At 29.9% G+C, this 22,015-nt stretch overlaps 1 protein-coding gene across 2 annotated transcripts in view; it reads left to right on the top strand.

The window, feature by feature from the left end:
• The first annotated feature begins 7,177 nt into the window (after positions 1-7,177).
• The window catches only part of LOC111041637 (guanylate cyclase 32E), an 83,277-nt gene continuing 68,439 nt past the window's right edge, over positions 7,178-22,015 (top strand). The window contains exon 1 of one of the 2 annotated variants that reach the window (XM_022325961.1): positions 7,178-7,809. The gene's annotated coding sequence lies outside the window, so the exon portion shown is untranslated. Of the gene's footprint in view, positions 7,810-14,105; positions 14,208-22,015 lie in introns of those variants that run through there. The other variant, XM_022325963.1, reaches the window with a different exon arrangement.

The raw sequence follows: 22,015 nt of genomic DNA, 5'->3' as shown, positions 1-22,015 counted from the left end.
GCAGATGACCTGCGCAGAGTATCTTATATAATGATAATTTTTAAATGCAAGTGGAAGTGAAGTGCTTATAGGTACATATCTAGCTTCGCTAGTAAGTAATAATTAATTAAATTCCTTTTTTAAGCATAAATCACGACTTGCTCTTAAAACCTTTAAATACAGTTTTTGCCCATTTTTATAAAACGCATTAAAATAATGAAATTACCTTCAAGTAAAATTTCGGAGCAATTATATGAAAAATGTCTCGAATAAACTAGTTGTACCTACGTTAGGTATATATTATCACAGGTTAATATTAGTTGTCACCAAATAAATTCCAAGCTTTCGGTTCTAAAGTACCCATATAAGTATATACACTTGAATAAATGTCGTTTAAGTGGACCATAGTGGGTTTTGGTATTAAATAAATTTATATACGATAAATAACAAGATACTATTATACGAAAACTTCTATATTGTTTTGGGACGTTCGTCAGGAAAAGTTTATAATTGTTAGATAAATTGTTTTGAAAATTGTCGTAGACAGTGGACAGTGGACAGTGTTAAATGGCACAAGATATTTGTCTGATTTTATAGTACTTATAGTGATGCAAACATTGTTTTTAGTAACAACAATTAAATATTTTTTATAATGTTCACTCGCTTATTATAATATAACATAGGAGTTGTTAATTGTTATTAAATTGAACATTATTCAAAACATGTATTCCTTTAGTGTGAATCATTGTTTTGACTTCCGTTTGAGAATATAATTTTCAATAAACTATGTTATACTCGAGTGTAAACTTGCAGAGTCAAAAATTCGAGTTAGACGACAAGTAAATTATAGTATACAACATTTCAGTTAAGCGTAAGTCAATAGGTATTGTTTGTTTTGGTAAACATAATTGTGTTAGGTTTAATGCATTTATGAAAAAATAATTCTATTAGCAAATATTTTCAACAGACAGCATCACCAATTTAAAATCGAAAAATAATTTAATAATAAAAAAAAAACGTCAACGTTCAAGTAGGTACTCGATTTATTGGTTGAGTTTTATACTTTAAAAAAATATGGCTATATCAAAGCGTATGATATTGTTATTTGTAATTTTTTTTTCCTCTAATCGATGTTCGGGAATTTGGGACATCCTAAAACATTTTTGTGGTATTGTTGACAATATAAAAATAAAAAATAAAAACGAGAAAGGAAATCCGATTTCTTTTTTTTTTTTTTTGCTCCAAAATTATCTTCTACGACTTGTTGTGCGTATAGAGTTTCAATAGGAAAAAACCCATAGTGAGAAAACGGTTGTTTTTTTTCAAGGGGAGGTTATACTGCTACGATGATGGAGTGGCAATCGGTGTTGAGTCGAAAAATGATTTCAGTAATGCGTACCGCTGGGAACACTAGCCAGAGAACACCACTTTCAATAAATATTTCCTCTGCGGACTGAAAAACTCTATGGCCATGATTTGAAAATTGTTAAAACAGTCGAACACATAAAACCACTCAATATTATATACACATAATATGAGGTCAGTCTATGTTTGCGGCAGTGAATTCGGATATCAATAGAAATATGACATTATAATATTTACATTTATCGCACTAAAAATACTGATTAATAAATAACACTGATCGTGGACGATAAACTCAAAAACATTTGCGACGTGCAATATGCAGCTGTAGGTGAAATACGATATAATTCTATATTGCCTAACAATTTGTTGAAATATTGAAATATTAGTCTGCACACACCTGTGTGAGTGTTTTTACACATCTCTCTCGCGCACGATGGTCGTAGTTTAAAATCACGTATGGCAACAAAATCAATTAGTATTTAGCCATACATTAGACTGCATCATACAATATAATGTGCACCCAGTAGGTATGACAACTATACTATACTGTCGATGAGGATAATAAATTGTATATACACCTCGGAGAAAATGTGTTGAGCATATATGAAATAATTTATGCGACACGCTGCAGCATAATATTATCGTGGTGTGTAGGCACTTATATTATAGTGTGTGTGTACATTTTTAACTCGTATAACCGGATTTCAGTCGGGTTCTTAAAATTTGATTACACTGGATAGGTACCCAATAAATTTACGTAAACACAATATTATAATATATATTCCGCACAGACGTGTTGCTTATATATATATAGTAATAGTACACCCCGCGCAAAAAAGACGTAAACATTGTCGGAACAATTTTTTTTTCTTTCTTAATCATCAATTTTCTGTTTTAAGAACATCGTAACACCGCTAATCGGTGTAATGTATTATAATTTTGATAAATTACGAATTATTATTCTCTATTGGTTCTTTATACACGTCTATACGAACGCGTGTTCGTGCCGATATTTATGACGAACCGTTTACACCGAGTTACCTCGGCTGCAGGTTTTTGGTACGATTTTATAGTGATTTAATGACAACTATATACGGTCATTATTATCATAACATATTATTGTAACGCCGAAACGTCTAAAACTGCAGCGATCTTAATTAAATTTCAACTATTGTCGTATCACGATACACGCTGCGAACACCGTTATTATTAATAACATATTATATACTTTGTAACATTTTTCTTCAAACACACCATATAATATGTATACAATGTACGCGAAATACGCGTAGGTACATATTGTACACAATGTGATATTATTATATTATTATACGCAGACAATAAATTAGGATGGAAATTTGTTTGGCGATAGTGTGGCGCTTTACAACACGAGATAATATGACAATGAAAAATAAAAACAATTGCAGGGTACTATTATAAAATAAATGTTTAACCGGATATTTATTACACTCAATTTTTTATGAAGACCGCAGAACCTATTAATTTCACGCGAGAAATATCTATTGTATATAGATTATGACGTCATGTGATGTATATCGTAGAGAAAATCTGAGGATATGTTTTTAGACAAAAAAAAAAGGTGTTAGTATTCCGACGAAGCGCCCAATACGCATTAACTATATACAGCAGCAAGCCCTCCATATAATGAATATTTGGATATTATGTAGAATACATCCACAGACATCGCGTTTAATCACCCAATTATAATTCATTGTTAATTATTTTGGAAGCTGATTTTCGATGTAAAATCCTACATCCGTTTGCAAGCTGCAGCAGTTCGGATTTGACTAATTTAATCAAGATTTATGGCACAGTTAAATAATATGCTATAAGCTTAGGATTAATAATTAATTGTTTTAAATCCAGAAATGAATATACTCATCAAATTGTCCATCTGCAGTGATAATACTTTATAAACGGATTTAACAAACTTTTACAAAGAAAGCGTGGGCACCTACTATAAGATATAATTTATACGACTTAAAAGTTTTGAAATTAAATTATGAAATACGGCATCGTACTTATGTGAATAAACGAAAGACCGCAGGTGTATGACAGTAAATAATTAATGTTTGTTTTCAATTTTAATACTACCTGTGAAGTTAAAACGTTAAGTATATATTATTTAATGTGGCGGTAATTATTATTAGGTTTCATTGCAACATCTTTTTTACTCTTTCTGTATAATTCAATTTCAATAAATAAATTATAATTTACCGGTTTAAATTAAAATTGAACACTTCATTTGCCATGCAAGTAGATTAAGTGTAGAATTTTAATATTAAATATTATTTTGTATGGGTCAGGGACGGATCCGGGGGAGGGGGGCTAGGGACCCAGCCCCCAGACATTATTTCCCAAATTTTTTTAATAATTCTAAGCAGATCCTGATATTAGTTGCTGTGTTTCAAATCACATGTATGTCTGATAATATAATATACTATCGTACGTATCATTATGGGGTACACAAAATAAGATAGTACTATCTTAGATCATGGTGGACAGTGATTCCAATATTGTAATTTTACATTTAACAAAAAATTGTGATCCCCCCCAGATCTTTGCTTTGGATCCGCGTTTGGTATAAGTAAAATACATCAATATTTATCCTTAGTATTTTAAGTGGAATAACTAGGCATATTCACTAATTTCGACTACAACATAGGTCAACGTTTTCAGAAAAATCTGATTCACAGTTTTCATTAAGACATGTGTAGATTCTCATTTGATTAACCAAAGTTGTATCGACAGAGGATAATATAAACTCCTTAAATGTCTTGCTGCTTGTTTGAAAATATTATTTTTAACTCCATTTAAAAAATCCAACAATCGAAATTTGAATACATGCACATAACTTTAATATAAAAATGGAATGAACATGCTTAAAAATAACCCTATACACGTTTAAAATCTACACACGGCGATCCACTTGACGCAATAATGTTTAATGAGTATCTGAATGTCTAATGATAATTAGCGTCTTACGTTAAATATTGATCACTCCGTATATAATATATTATATAAGTAATTAAGTTTCAAAATAGTACATGTTTATTTTTTTTCTCCAGTTGAAAAACGTTTGGTTTTTCACTGTTAAATATCTATTGTCATTTACACTGACATTTACACAAAAGGCGATTTGAAGCGAAAAAGTCTTTATGTCTTGGAAAGTTGGAACATGAATGGCCAAGTAGACGTCTAATAACTTATACACGATTGAACCAAAAATAACAACCGTCTCCATTTCTACCCTTCACACAATACTCAGAAGAGAGTAAGTCATTATTTTGACGAGATCGCGATTTGGTCTTACAAAATGCATCCATCCATTATTATATACCTTATCTCGGAAAAGGAATCATTCGAACGAAAATATGAAATCATGGGAATTCTGCAAAGCATGTATTCAATCAAACAACTCCATTGTCTTGCATGCCCAAGTCCTCGGTGGATGTGGAGATTAGAAAAGTAACTAGAAATCTATTATTTGACACAAGGAAGAAGTGTTGCAGCTTTAAACGGAATATATAATATAGTAGGTATACTATATAATAGACACACTTTTGTACCTTAAAATTTGCTATTTTGAATATATTATCAAAAATTATATTGTTTTAGTCTCTATAAGTATGTTTTCTCAAAAATACAAAAATGTATACCACATGGAATATTAATTAGACAAATTGCTTTGAGAATAAAAAATTCTTAGAAATAAATATCAACATTTTTATTACTATATCTTTCAAACAAACATTATATTTTTTGTAGATAATGTAATTTATTATTTTAAGTTACCATAAATATATTTTAAAAATGATTTATTATTAAAAACATTATAATTTAATTATCTATTACATAATTAAACAATATTAATTCCTACACTTAAAATTAGGTTTATACAACCGTGTTTTATATTATTTTAAACGTTTGAGTAATCAGAAAAATTAAGCAGATTGTAGAACTTTATCATAACATTTTTTATAAAATGGAAAAAATATAATAAACTTAGGTTTTAGATAATTTACATTTGTTGAAATTAATTTTAAATATCAATATATCTATTATCATACTCGTTGTATGAAATCTGAATATATTAAAGTTATGTAAATTTAAATATGAACGTATAAGTTATAATACGATTAAGCTAATATTCAACTATTAATAAAATGGAAATTCATTAAGGGTTTTTAATTTAATTTTAGGTTTGATTCGAATGTCCGCAAAACTTTTGAGAACTTCCACTAACATTTTTTTAAAATCATTTTGCTTGTGGTAGAAAAAAAAATGTACAGTTGCAGTTTTATAACTTATAAATGTACATTGCATTTCAAAAATTGATTATTTCTAGGTTGTACGTTGAATTTATTTTAGTGAAAACAAGAGGAGCCTAATTTACAAAATTTAATTGTAATTATTAATTTTTAAATTTAATTAGGTAATTTAATTATCTTAATTTACATATTATGTGCTTGATTAACTGCTAATAGCATTATCTTCATTTGTAAAATAGTAGGTAGTAAAATATAAAAATATTTTAAAAAAATGCGGCCAAATGGGTATCACTCTGTCGTATTATAGTAGGTGTCAATGAATTCTATGATATAAAATCATTGGATATGAAAAAACGATTTTGTGAGAAGACGGCCAGTCGAACTACAGTTACAAGTTGAGTAGGTATATTTTATGATATTGTTGCTGTTTAAAATCAATATATTGTTCGCCCCGCTTAGAATCCAAACATATTATATACTCGTACAAGCATTATTTGATTAAAAACTATATTTTGCCATGCACAGCCCACTATTTTATAGATGTCGTCATTCCTAAACCTGCAGGATTTCATTACGTATGAATCGCAAGTTAGCGGTATAAAAAGCTATCAGTTATAGGTAATAAAATATCGTAATACTATGTGTATGAAATCCAAAAGTCCTAGCAAATCTAAGTACAATATTTAATTGCAACTGCGAAATTTAATCTGAATCTACGGAGCTAAAAGTCGTATAAGAGTCGCATGCAATACCTCGGATTTGATGCGACCGATAGAATATATCGAAGATACGGAAAGCGCGGTATACTGGGCGGCGGCGGCGGCGGCGGCGGCGGCGTTTATCTAATCAACAGTGACCGAGAAACGGTTTAAGTGCAATCTCTGGTAACAGAGTGGTATATAATATACATATATATATACGTGTCTGAATAAAGGGCACCGAGTACAGTATAACGCGGACCCCCGCTGGGCTATTTAGCGCCGACAAAAACGCCGAATGGACTTAAAAACCCTGGCGGGCGGGGCGGCTCGGAGTCGCCGCCGAAAGCTCCTCCCCGCGTGTAGCGTTTCCCGCGGTTTTCGTGTTCGTCGTGGCGCGGCGAGTCTGTTCGTCGCGGTCGTCGGTGCAACTCCTGCACCACAGCTACTGCTGCTGCTGCATCCGCTGCACTTCCGCTGCTGCAGTCTTCGTCGTACGATATTATATTGTTCCATTATAATATTTCGATAATACATCACTCCGCCGTGTCGTCGCCGTCGTCGTCCGCCAGTAATATCGTATTATTATAGCAGCTGGGTAGCAGTCTCTCCACAATATGTACCACAATATATAGGTATATTATTAATAACGACGGCAATATCATATAGAGGTAGGTATATAATATAATACTACGCTGCACGTGCAATAAAACAATAATAATAAATCTCCGTTCGGTCGCGCGTGCCAACCGTATAATAATAATAATAATAATAATAATAATAATAATAATAATAATAATAAGTGGCGACGGACGGATCGTACGTTTTTTTTTCTCTTTCGCGACGCACTTTCACCGCGCTCGAATTCGCCGACCGAGTTGTTTACCGTCGTCGTCGTCGTCGTCGGCGGCGGCAGCTCACTCGCGTGTCACTCGCGGTCCGCTCCGTATAGTCGGCAGCCGCACAACAGTTGCACGCGACTGGTCGCCGGTTGCGCGCGCTCATGATAAAATATTATATTATTTTAATATTGTTTCCGGATATCCCGCACCGGACGCGCGTCCGTCGCATCGCGAAATCGTACTCCACACGTCATTGTCTTATTTTTTTTTTTTGTCGTTTGCGATAATATCTTTGTAATGTTGTGCCAATAGATTTACGTTTTGCGATTTCGCGGCTTTCCGTTCGCGATCCGTTCGGTCGAGCCGGAGGGAGGGGGTCGTCTTTTTAAATAATATTATAATAATTGTTATTGTATTGGTTTTTGTATTACCGTTTTCCGTTTCGTTTCCGCCGACGACGACGGCGATCATTATTATACAACCGAGTGTACACATTTTGAACGAACAAAAAACAAAAAAAAATTTTAAAATTACCTCGTCGGATGTATGATATCCGAACGAAATGACAACGGTCGCCACCTGCAACGCAACCACCGGAACCTACCGGCAGAGGTCTACGTTTGTTCGGAGCAGGTAAAATAAAAAACATTTACCCATTATGATATGTAAGTAGGCACATATTATACACGTATATTATACTCAAACCACAACCAACAGCACTCGTATTATTGTCCACAATATCCCAAAATATATAGTATGTAATATAGCCATATAGGTACTATGTATATGTACAATGTCGGTTATTCGCTTATATGCACCTCACCGACTTCATACGACCATCGTAATCCACATCTGTATGCTGTTATATGACGTAGGTATAAAATGTTTAGTAAATCCAATAATAATCCTATGCCGTTCAAATCGTATTCCGTGGATGAAAAAAAAATATATAGTACGTATACTGCAGGCCCATACCTATACATAATATAATATAATATACATTTTTGTCGTTCGAATACAATAAAATATTTTATTTAAGGCTCCAAATAAAAGGATGGATGTATTGGTTTACAGTGATGTGCATAATATAGTGCTTATATATGATTTGTGTTAAATATAAATTTTTGCCTGTTACGTCTCTCTTAGGAGTAGAAGTAAAAAAGCTTTAATCTTCAACTTGGAGAGTGATTTCGGATGGAAAACCGGATACCAAATAAGTACTAAGTTGGTACTTTCCTTAATTTTGACGAAATTGAATAAATATGTAAACCAACAACTATGATTTTATCAAATATAAATTGTAGGGATCTAAAACTTTTCTCGCCTATACGTAAATTATTATTTTCTTTACACAATTACGCAATACAATTTCCAAAATATGTAGACTGATTTTATCATATATTTATAAACACATCTATTACGAACCTATTTACGCCGTTTCATTGTATCCATAGTCCGATGTATACTCGTTATTGAATATTGACTTATAAGTTACTAATAATATTATAATCAAATATAATATATTGATAATTTACGAACTAAGTTTTAGACAAAAATAAGTTCAACATACTGCCTACTTCTAATATAAGTTTAAATTACTATGATAGTATAATATAAACAATTAAAATATAAAATATCCTTAGGATCAATGCGTCAAACGCCTCCGAAACCGCCTGTCTTCACTCAAAATCGTTTTTCGTGCATATATTATATTATTTACCATTTAACTCAAATTTAACACATATACATTTACGAATACGAATTATTCAATAACAATAGACACACTCAACATACCTACAATATAGCAGACCGCCTTCCCCGGTTTTTATTATTATATGTTTAACGATTACGTTTAAGTGAAACAACGCGTGTCGACGCTATTAACAGACGACCAACACGGACGAAAACGTAAAATCGACATCACGCCGTGTTATTATTTTTATATGCGTATATATACTGGCGGAGTATCGAGAAAATGTGACGGGATATAAAATTTTATGGTACGAAAAAATCCCGATGATAGCCAACCGAGTCGTTATAAATGCCGATAAAAAAAAAAATTGCACCAAACCGCTTTGATGAAAGATAATGCGTATAGATAATACGATATTATATTATATATATAATACTGACGCAGTGTATATAGGTGATAAGCGTTAGTATTTTTTATTCGTGGGGATGTTACTTTTATATTGTAACTATTTAGTGTTTTTGTTTAAAACTATATCATTTGTTGGTTTATTTTTATACTATATTAAAATTTAAAAAAAAAGCTCTTACTGACGTGTAACCGTTCATTTTCTTTTCTTTTTGAACCATAGTCCTCATCTTCCGGGTAAAAATAATCATATAAACTATTCAAATAATAATAATAATAATGATTTCTTCATCAAATCTATAGTATTTACATATTAATATATTATTATAGTCGATAAGTGTGTAGGTGCTTAAACAAGTTAAACTGTAATTATCTTTGGGGGGATAAGTTATACACTATGTAGTCTATAAATAGTTAACGCTTATATACAAAAGCTCAAAACCAACCTCATGTGGGCGCGTCTTATTATAAACTTATATAATCGAAAACACAAGATTACCTACATTTTCTATCTATGCAGAATCGTCAAATATGTAATATACTCAAAATAAATTCCATATTTGCGTTCATAGTTACATAGATTATCGAATGACACCAATTGATAATAATTAAATATATTATATTATCTTTAAGCAACTTAAAATGGTAAAAAAGAGGGTTCTTTTGAAACTTAGCCACACATTTAATACTTTGAAGAAATGGCATTCATATTACGTATTAACTAAATTTTATTTCTGAAGTCGTTATTTTTTAGTTGTTTAATTAATACAACGCTTTTGCTAAAGGATATGTAATAAGAGATCTACCATAATGTTTTCGATCGACATCATTATATATAGGCATATAGCTCACCGGCCCAGTGTCGTAAGCGATCTTCCAAAAAAAATACGTACATTATTAATGTAAACTTTATTAAATATGAATTTATGAAAAGAACACAAAAATATGTTACATAAAATAACAGTATTAAAAAGAAACAGTGCATTATGTAGATCGCTTTTACAGCACCGTTACCGAGTTTTGATCAACTTATAATTAATATAATTTAATGCAATTGAAATTATTATGTATCTTGATATTCGTTTTTCAATTATATGATGGACTTGGAATGAAGAAGTCGAACATTTTAAAATTATATTTGACATGTTCTGTGTATAATCCTGAATAGTTGAAATTTCTATGGCATTTGGAGTTGTAAAATGTATTATAATATACATTAATAATTATTATTCATAAGTCTGGGGTCCCTACTCCAGACTTCGTTGCCTTGACCCAATATAAATAGATATCACTGCCAAATATATTTTACTGTTATTCAAAATTCAAACATTTTATAACGTTTGTTTTCTTAATGTGACAAAACCCTAACTAAATACAACTGTCAACTTCGTAAAAATAGGTGTTAAAAAAAGGTTAAGGTGAACCATATTGTTTAATACATTTATTTTTAGTTGTATATTATATGTCACTCCAATAAATAATAATTATAACAAAACGTAGGTACCTATTTAAAATAAAATATTTGTACAAATTTCCAATTTTATTTAAATTACATTATATTTATGGTTTTTTTTTTTATACAGAAGTTGATAATTTATATTCTGGAATAATTACTTATGTAATTATACAATAGTCGTTGCTAACATTCTTTCTTTTTAGTGAGAAAACAACAGTTAAGTGAACATATAACTAGATAATATAGTAATTATTACTTCGTTGCTATACATACCTATAACCTAATTGCATACCTACATATTAATATCAGTCGTATATCAGCACTGATTAACTACAATTCAGTATATTATACCTATATAAAATAAATACAATTTATTTTTCATAAAAACATGCTCTTACAACTTTACGAGATTTATTTACGTTAAATATTTCTAAATACACATTAAATTATATTATGTTAATTTTAAATACTTTTTATTAAAATTATATCTTTAGGTATATATTATGTTTAATACGATGAGGTAAAAATGTAAAAATTTAATATAAATTACTTATACATTTATTTAAAAAAAGAACTAATAAATATTAAAATGTATTAAAAATCTCATACATGTAAGTTAAGATTTTTTTTTCTAAAGTGAAATTAGTAAAAAATCGACAAAAAACGTATACAAATCTAAAATCTTGAATAAATATCCTTGTACTCTTAGTTTTTTTACTACGTATACAATGTAAGTTGGTGCGTGTACTTGATGAACAGAATTTAAACATCTACATAAATATTAAATATATATAAGGAAAACCAAATTAATGAAACTAATAATCACATTTTTTATTTGTGGATTCTATTATTTTTTTTATCTATGAATAATGGTGTTCCACTCACTCGACATTTCAATAAAATTAAAAATGGCTGTTGTATTCGATTTTTTTTAGGGGTAGATTGGGAAAATTTGATACATTACATCATAACAAGAAACGATAACCTGGCTTAGATTTTGTTAAAATAAAAATTAATATTTAATTAAATTATGAACAATTTGATGGTTTTAATTCTATAGAATTATTAGGTATGTGAAATTTGATTTTGTTTTTCGTCATTTTATGAAAGTCTTTACCTATTCTAAATTTCTAAATAATTTTAACAATGTTTTGTCACTTGCAAATTATACTGAATCACATTAATTTATTCTGTTATTTATTCCATCGCTTGTAATCCTGGCATGTAGTTGATTAAAATTAGTGGATTGTCTGACCAAAATTTAAGAAATATAGCCTGCCGTTAATTTATGACTTTGGACAGAACAAAGATATTTTTTAAGAAAATCATAAAAGTAAAAAAATAAATTAATATTACAAATAAAAATAAAAAGCTATTAAATGCCTGACATATTAATTTTGAATAATTTTATTTAGCTATAATAAAACAGATAATGATCTCAGGCACTTGAATACTGGTATTATGTTTTATGTATTTAAAATAACTGTGTTGCAGCTGTAGGCAATTATTTAATATTTTTATTACCTTTAAAACTCACTAAGCTTGGTTTTTAACACCTAACTGTTTGTTACATTTTTTTTTTTTAATCGAAGTTAGGTGTTAGGTGTTGACTCTTTAATTTAAAGTTTAAATACGTTTAAGAAGTCTATTAAGGTGTGTAAGATATTATTTAAATTACCTATAATGATACAAATATAATATATAATAAATATAAATAAATTTAAATATGTAAGTATATAATATGTGTTCATATATTTACTTAACTTAATAGAATTAAAACTTCACTAAAGTACAATACGATCATTACCTATAATTTGTCTGAGTAAATAATTGTGTTGTCAATAATAATTCGCATATAACTATAATTTGTAATCTATCCATTATCACTTTTCCGTAGGACTGTCGTCTATTGCAATTGATACCTTACTAAAATGTGACAAAACTAGTCCGATTTGATAAGTTGGAAAATGAACAAAAATTGTTTGTATCAACTATTAAATAGGTAACTAAAATGAAATTACAAAATATACCTAGTATCTACCTAGTATATACCTAGTATATACCTAGTATATTTTATAGTCACATTCCGCTGCTCGTAGCCTATAGTGATGATATAGGTACCATATCTGTATTATAATATTACCAGGTTCAACACCATCCAATTTGATATTGTGTATCTAAACTTATTCCACACTGTGATAATTAAATAAAAAATATAATAAATTAAAGCGAAATATCCTAATTAATAATTATTTAATGTATTAAATAATTAAAACGTACCTATATAAGTGTATGTTGGTAACAGTATCAATTATTGGGTACTGCAGCCTAACTTTTTCGTACAGTTTAGTTTTATTGGCGCAACGTTATGATGTCTCATACGTTTTTAGTTTTTATAACTGAAGTATAATTCTATTGAAAATTTAATAAAACGAAATAGAAAATTTGAAAATATAATAAATGGAAAAATACATTTTATAGTTTTTCATCAGTTTTATTGTGTATAATCAAAATAAGTGTATATAATAATAGTATACTACCCAAAAGTCTGGTGACAAGCAATAGTTTTGAAATATGTATAAAAAAAATATCATACAATTTATATTGTAAAAATATTTTATATTTATTTCGCGCAACATAAAAAAAAAAAACTATTAAATTCCATAGAACAAATACATTTATCATCGCGATATCTTTACACGGGATTTCTTACCGAACAGATGTGCTTACCTCTAACCGCTCGTGAGCGCTAAAACGTAAACAGGTAAATATTGTATGGGTGTAAGAAAAACTTCTTTTACGATTATATTGTTACGCGCATTTTCTTCATTGTGTCGGAGGTTTTCAATGTACATATACATATAACCGGCGTAAGTACTATAGAGAGGTAGGTATATCGCGGTCGTCTGGGTCACACGTATAATGTGTATTGTATATTATATTCGATTTCGAAACAATTGAAAGAAATAAAAAAATTATAAAAATCGGTTTATTGTAATAATTTTCGTTCATTCGACGAATATAAGACGCGAAAACCAACGAGCCCTTGGTTATTGCCGCTATCGAAACTCATTCAAAACTCGTGGACTTTCGGCACTATTTGATACGATATTATTATTGTAACTGCAGCTGGTCGAGCTGTTTCGTCGTCGTCGTTTTTATATCATATTATTGTAATGAGTTCGGCGGGACCCATTATCTTCTCGGAGGAGAAAAAAAAATTATATTATTATTATTATTTTACAGCAGGATGGTGTTTCTGTGGAAACCCACTCTTTTGCAATAATTGCGCAATAAATGATAATAATAATAATAATATACGGACGTGCGTGTCTGCAGTGCGCTGCTGTAGAATCGGAGTCTCTACATAATATAATAATACGAGTCTCACTGCAGCAATCGTCGTCGATGTGAAAGTTCACCGGATTTTCAGTGATATTTATTTATTTTTTCGCGCTCACATTTATTCTCTCGTCGGTGCGTATTCTCTCTGTGCATACATATCATATAGATTTATATAGAATATTTTATCATGTTTATTATTTTATGCTGAAAAAAACGTGTGGGACTATTATACTATAATAATAATATATAATATCATATACCTAGTATATGTTGCCGCCACACCGGTCGTATTCGCGAGCGTTTTAATTTTCCAATCGCGGCAGTGCACCACTTATAATACGTGTTTTTACTTTTTATATATTATATTATAAAATACACGTGCACATGTCGTACACTATAGTATGCAGTGGTTTGTGTGATTGGGCAACGGCCGGCTATTCGACATAATATATTATTATTATATTATCTGTGCACAATATATACCTACGCTCTACGCGCGACGGTGACGATGTCGTTGCGGAGACATTATATTATATTGTATATTTTACGATTTCCTATAAATTTCATCATACCAGCTCAAAGGTGATTATTCTACCACTATAATATGCAGTATTTTTCTAGGTAAATTCTAGTCTTCGAAAATATTTCTTATCGTTATACTTTGAATAGTTTTTTTTTTTATACTGGTATAAAAAACATATTATTCAAAAATGTTCTAACAACGTTGTAAATTTGTTAATAACTTAAAATCATGTAAAAAAAACTTTTTTTCAAATATTTACGTAAAAGTACCCGGAACACCACTATAATTTAGTGATTAAAGAATCACCCTACGTACATAATACACCTATTATTACACATTATACATAAATATATGATTAACCTGTGGAGATGATATACATAACACAGCTGAGCGACTGTGTAATTAGAAAATTAATTTTTTTTTCGCCATGCGGCCATGCGGGCGCCCCCTTGAACATGTTAATATAATAATTGTTTTAACGGCATAACATATATTATTATGTTTATCGCGAAAATAATTAGAAAAACGAATAACGCTTTTCACGCGCGTAGGTATAGGTAAACGTATTCTAGGTCAACGTACATGTCGATAACACGCGTATAATATATAAAGTATATGCGTGTGCACTATATGTATGTATATATTTATATACTATTATACACACATTGATATATATATATATATATACATATAATAGTACAATATGCATTATGTTTATTTCATTATTCGCCTGCACCACTACATCACCAATACGGGTTTCGGTGTGTCAATTTTTTTAGGTCAATCGCCAATGTTGTTCGCGGACGCACGATAAGGACGACGCCACCACCGCCGTTATCACAGCACTATAATATATAAGTTTTTTCAAAAGAAGAAAAAACTACAGCCGTTTAGAGTGCGTTATTTCATAACTATATAGTTATATATACACACACACACACACACACACACACAGAGAAACAGAGATCGAAGTAGAGTGAGAGACATACAGATATAAAGAGATGATAAAAAAAAATGTCTTTCCAAAGTAACTCCCGCACGTGCGTTCACATATAATATGACAATAATATAATGTAATATATAGATTATAGATTTATCGGCAGTTATTATAAATATTCGTCATTCATAATAATAGTTTATACAGGGCGATTAACCAAGCACGCTCATCCCCATTTTTTTCTTAAATTATTCAATTCATTAAAATTCAGATTTTTGGAATTTTCGAATATATTTAAAGACCATATTTTCTAATTCTTGAGATTTTTTTTACTCCAAGTGTTCTGTGGCGTCTATAAAAACGTCTGTTTTTCAAATGAGAACCCCGGCTATTTTTAACTGTAAGTTATTTAGTGGGAAATTTTTTTTAAAATTTCGATGTTCCTATTTAAAATTTCGAACCAGTAGTTTCTGAGTTATACATATGTTGATAGTTTATACTACGGATAAAAAAAAAAAAATACCTAGTCCTTAAATATAGTTTTACAAAAATATAAAATATATTATGTAAAATTGGATCTAACATTATTCTTGCACCAATTTTACAAACTTTAAATTACTACAATTTTCAAATCATCGTAGCCCCCATATCTTTCAAACCTATTATTATGGACCTTCGGTCCTTAGTGTGTAAAGCTAAAAAACTCAAAAACTACTATTTTGAATTTTGACTCTGATACTTCAACATTTTAAGAACAATTATTAGCTACTTAATTTACAGTAGGAGAGAGGTTTATCATTTGAAAAGAAGCTTATACCCTCGTGGTTCCACATGATGGCATTTCTATAAGTGGTGCCAAAAATCTTAAGAATTAGAAAATATCGTCTTCAAGTATATTTAAAATTTTCAAAAATGAGATTTCGAATAACTAAATTATTGAAAAAAGAGGGTGAGCATGCTTGGTAAATCACCCTGTATATGTGGGCAAAGTTCGTCGTGATTCCGGGGAAATATGATATGATGCTGTTGTGAGGTTTATGACTGATTATTAGGATATACGCATGTTAATTATTTTAGCTGTTTAACCACCACATCTATGGTAGATCAAAATATTAACTTACTCCCCCCTCCCCCACTCAATACATTACACGCAGCTCCATCACTTATCAGTGTTATATATTTTTATATCAATCACCATGCGCATTGTTCCTAAACACCGAAACGCGTGATGTACGTGATTTTAAAATTTAAATACTCAATATATTTATATTGTTTATTTATACGTTTTTTTTTGGCAAAACAAGTGTCGGATTAGTGTTTACGGGATATTTCTAACAATTTACATTCGCGTGGGTCCGTTTGTAGGACGTGGAAAATGGTTATAATATGGTATAAAACTGATATTTTTGAGAAATTAATCAATATTTACCTACCAGGCAAACGTGGCGTGTTATTATGGCTGGCCAATGTTAATAATATTGAAACGTTATGAATTATAATGTAATCCGTCGGAGTCTTCTTATTAATTATGTGTATAATAAATAATAATGCCAGTCATAATATTATACAATATTTACGTTCAATGATTGAATTTATTGATTTTGCGCAGCACTTATTATTTTATATTAAAGGTTATCGACCTTTTTATCACACTGTGTCGTGGTCATTTCATACTCATGTAAATAATATAATCTAAGCAGTAAGCTTTTGACAAATTGTCAGATCCATGAGTCGTGACGCGTCCGCTTGTTTTAATTTACCTAATTATTATAATAGTGTTTTTCTGTCCACGAGACTTAATATAATTTTGGCTAATACATATATAGGAATAGGTACAATTATCTTTACCTCGTCTATATACTTTTTGCAGGAAAGTGTACATCGTTGACGCTTTTAAATTATTCTCCGTCGTTATTAATAATAGAATTTCTACACGGTCCGTTTAACTTTAATACATAATTTACTTTACGAATTTTTTTTTAATTTTTTGTTTTTAACACGAACACTAATGAGCATCGTGTTTGATTATTAATGTTCAACACAGGAACTATTGTTTCTGTACTCTTTAAACATAGGCATATTACACGTCTTATTTCATTCTATTACGCTTAAATATTTCACTATCGATTTCTTTAAACATAATTATTATTATGTTATTTTATATTTTTGTAATTATTTACGTTAATTCTGTTATGAGCTTATGATACATTGTATTAGGAACGATGTAAGATTAATGAGAGTGGTTTTTTCTTTTAGTCTTCAGACATTGATTGATTATTTTATACTTTATGGTTTTTGTAAACTAATTTTGAATAATTGTATTTTTACTATAAAATCAAAATAATATGCAATATTGATGTTGTACAGTAGACGTTTTTTTTTTATCGAACTTGAGTAATTTAATATAAGATTAGAAATTAATTACATTTTATTTGATCTATTATAATCATCATTCGAGTCACTAAAGCAATTCTTGGAAAGCGATTTGTTTTATTCGGGTTAAAAATACATGTTTTCAACATAAGCGGAGCCTTGATAAACTTATTTTTTGGGGCTGCAGAAAACCCTGGAATTTTTCTTTCATAAGTTTTATTATTTACGTGAATAAAATATGCCTTCTATTAAACACATTCGAAAGAGCTGGCTTGGATAATAATAATACCTATCTACATATCAAGGTAAAATTATATATTGCTTATGTACCTATAATATATTTTATGAACAATTATAAATAGACTACAACTTACAAGTCTTCATATTTATAATAAGTACAGGATGATTTTGATTTTTTTGGGGGGAGAGGAAATTAGGAATTAATTCCCATCCTACAGATCCGCCAATGGTTTTGGATTAGAAAGTGTAGGTACAACCTATACAATAAGCTATTAAAAAGTTTATCATAACTTTTTTTAAATCAATACAAAAACTTTAAACTTAAAAGATATTTCAACAGATAAAACTGTTTTACGCGAGTGTATACTTAATGAAACAACAATCTAGTATGTATAATTGTCATTCCAGGGATACTATTCAGGTAATTGAAGTTTTATTTTTTATAGACTTAAGGATAAACAAATGTCATCATTTAATAATGTCCAAACGATTTTATCAAAAAGACTATCAGATTATACCTATAATACTCGTATCATCATATAAATTCAATTTTGTTGTTGCTTTATAAAATAGTATGTCAAATGTTTTCGTGGTAAATCTTATCGATTGGCATCGTATCACATTAAATAAAATGATAAGCCTCTTATAGTTTTATACTGCCTTTAACAAAAAACAAAATCATCCGAGACACTAAATCGGAAAAATACCCTATTTGACATTCCGAAGATTACCTTTAGAAAAAATCGCGTTTATATCGACTGCATATGCATATCGGCATATACGTATACTGTGTTATGCTTTTTTTATCAACGTTTTGACATATGCGTTCTCCCGGAACCCGCCCCTGGTGTACACTGTGTGCATATGTACATGTAGAACTGAAGCCAATAATAAATCGGGGTACGCCGCAGAATAGATATTAAATTCCTCTATATAGCTCCTGTCGTAGAAAACTACTGCCACCGTCGTCTGCACACTATGCCTTGCCTCTCTCGCTCTCTATATATAAATATATACCATATTATATAACATATATATATATGTATATAGTGAGCGAGGAGACGTGGTCGCCGGGATTCGTGCATTAACCCCTCCACCCGTCTTTTCAACTATCCAAGACGTGTCACAGACATTTCACGGCTTACTAATCCTCCGGTGGGTCGGCACGTGGACCCCGTTTTCCACTGTGGCCCCTGTGGGTATTTACGTACATACACCTACTAATGTACAATAAGACTGCCATACATATATAGGTCGGTTAATAGTTTGTTGTTTGGACACGACTTGCGAGGAATTATATATTTTTTCGGACGTAGGGCGCATATTATATAGCTCGGCTCGATAAATGAGGTAGGTACAATAGCGACCCGGCTGATTGACGACCCGGATTTGTCGGAAATTAAATAGTACGTACTGCATGCACTATTGTGGGTGTTTTATTATATATGTATACGTATCTATTAACTCCGTGTTGTCGTTTTTCCGTGCTAGAAGTTTTCCGACTGTGAGAATAGTTTTAGCACCGTAACGGTGGCATTATCCGCGATTGCTCCAAAATACTACACATGCACCACTGAGGCCGTTGACGATCCAGGGGAAAATAAGTCTTGGAACCCCGTGTTTGTTATATTTTTGTTTCCTTCTAGACTAAAAAAAAACAGCTGTGATAAATATATAATGATAATTAAGAAAAGTTTTCGATTTTTTTTTAAATATTGTAAGACGTCGGATTGTTTTAAGTGCACTTGGTCCTAATATTATAACTACAATCTTGTATAAGAAAACTAATTAGATGCTATGATTTTGATAATAGTATAATAAAATAGTTATTAGTTACCCGCAATCTTCGTGGACTCTATACAATACAACAAATTATTTAAACCGTTCTATCTAAATGGTAACTTCTATATACCAGTAACATAATATTATTAGTAGATAATTAAAGATATATATTAACTGATTCATTTAAATAATTTGGTTGCACTCAGATGAAACTAAATTGTCTTAATGTTCATTAGATCATTAAAAAATATTATAGTCCATTAACAAATTTAAATAATAGTTTTCATAAAAAACAATTGCTCAATTCAAAATATTAACTACTTAGCTATTATAAAATTATAATATAAAGTGGTCATTATATAAACACAACCCAAACTTACCGAAGTACTTTATATTATATAGACTATATAGTAATAGCTGGCAGTGTATAACTGAGTCAAGACTTATGATATTTTTCTTCTTTTGCGAATTTTATAAAATTAATTAACTTTAGCAAGTTTGATTAGGTAATTACTAAACTAAGAAGTAACTAGAACTGTTATGTACAACTTTAAGCTTTAACAGAATGACATTAAAACTGATTTCAAAGATTAGAGTTATAGTATAATAGTTATTATAGTTATAATGCTGTATACTGATTTTATAATTCCAAGCATATTTCATATTATATAACTATATTGTCTGTATAATACTATTCAATTTCAAATGAATTTTAAAGAAATGATTGAAGTGAACTTCTGTAAAAATTATGTTTTATTGAAATAAAGTTTTGTTTTATTTTATATCATATTTTTTTGCCACATTATTTGGTGTTTAAGCACCTGTATGAGTAATAATACAACTATAATAGGCAAGTGAAAGTAGTTGCAACTATTTTAAAGTATTATGTATATTGTTTTAACATCAAAATTATTGATTACAAAGTATTCAAAATGAATATATTCATTAAGTGTTTTGTTGTAATCATTTGACAGCAATTCAGTTTCAGTAGGTATTATATGGGTATTTGTTTATACCTGCATGCCTAAATTAAGTATTTACTTTGTTCGTGTGATAAAATTTTTAAAGGAATACAAGTTTAATTACATACCTCTATAACCAATTAATATAATATTATGGTTGCAAAAGCAATAGTTTGTTTCTATCAACCATTGGATCAACAAACAACATAATATACTATAGTATAGTGTATATTATATAGCTAGTAAAGTCATTTAAATACTAAAGCTATTCTGGTAAAATACATTTAATATGAACACTGGACAACAGAATACTTTTATAAAAGAATGTTAATTTTATCCAAACTCAATCTTCATTTTATTGAATATAAAATTAATCGATCAACTTGAAGTACAATAACATTATCATACGTATCTGATGATTCGGTGGGATGCTTGTATTAACCGCTCGTATTGACAAAAAAACTATATGTTCAATAAATTAAATAGAAACGACAGTTTTTTAATGGAGCCTGAAACAAGTTTCAATATCCTCAGTGTTTGTTAGTGGGGAGATATATAGTGATATTCCTTAAAAGGAAATATTTAAAAGACGAACGGAACATTCTTTGTATGATACAAAAAGCACATGGGCACCGAAGAAACTATGCTGATTTTAAAATCAACGGTTGCGTGGGAATTTTTATTTTTTATTCACAACCAATATTATTGTTTATAATATATTATAAACAGTAAATACCATAAAGTATATTATGTTTTAACCCGTCCCTGCGAATATCTTATCACACTACGGGTTAAGAACTAAGGGCTTAAAGTTCTTCGTTTGTTAAATAATAATTTCTATTACTCAGTAGTCGGTATGCGGAAATATTTCAGCAGCATGAAACGTTGTTCTCATTGCGGTTACTAAACAGAAATTATCTTGACTGTGCTTTATGCGAGTACGCGTATTTATACTTGTATTTTAATAATTTCGGTCGAAATTGGATTTAGAACACAATAAATAATTTTTTAAAACTGGTATACTCGAGAATATTAAAAGTTGAATGATTACTATTACTTTCGTCGTACGTCTTCATTTATTTTTAAAATGTACTCATAAGCCATATATTTCGAAAGTGTTTAA

Source organism: Myzus persicae, unplaced genomic scaffold (assembly GCF_001856785.1).
Source record: "Myzus persicae strain clone G006 unplaced genomic scaffold, MPER_G0061.0, whole genome shotgun sequence".
Lineage (NCBI taxonomy): Eukaryota > Metazoa > Arthropoda > Insecta > Hemiptera > Aphididae > Myzus > Myzus persicae.
The sequence above is the reverse complement of the archived record's forward strand: the minus strand, read 5'-3'. Positions and strand labels throughout refer to the sequence as shown.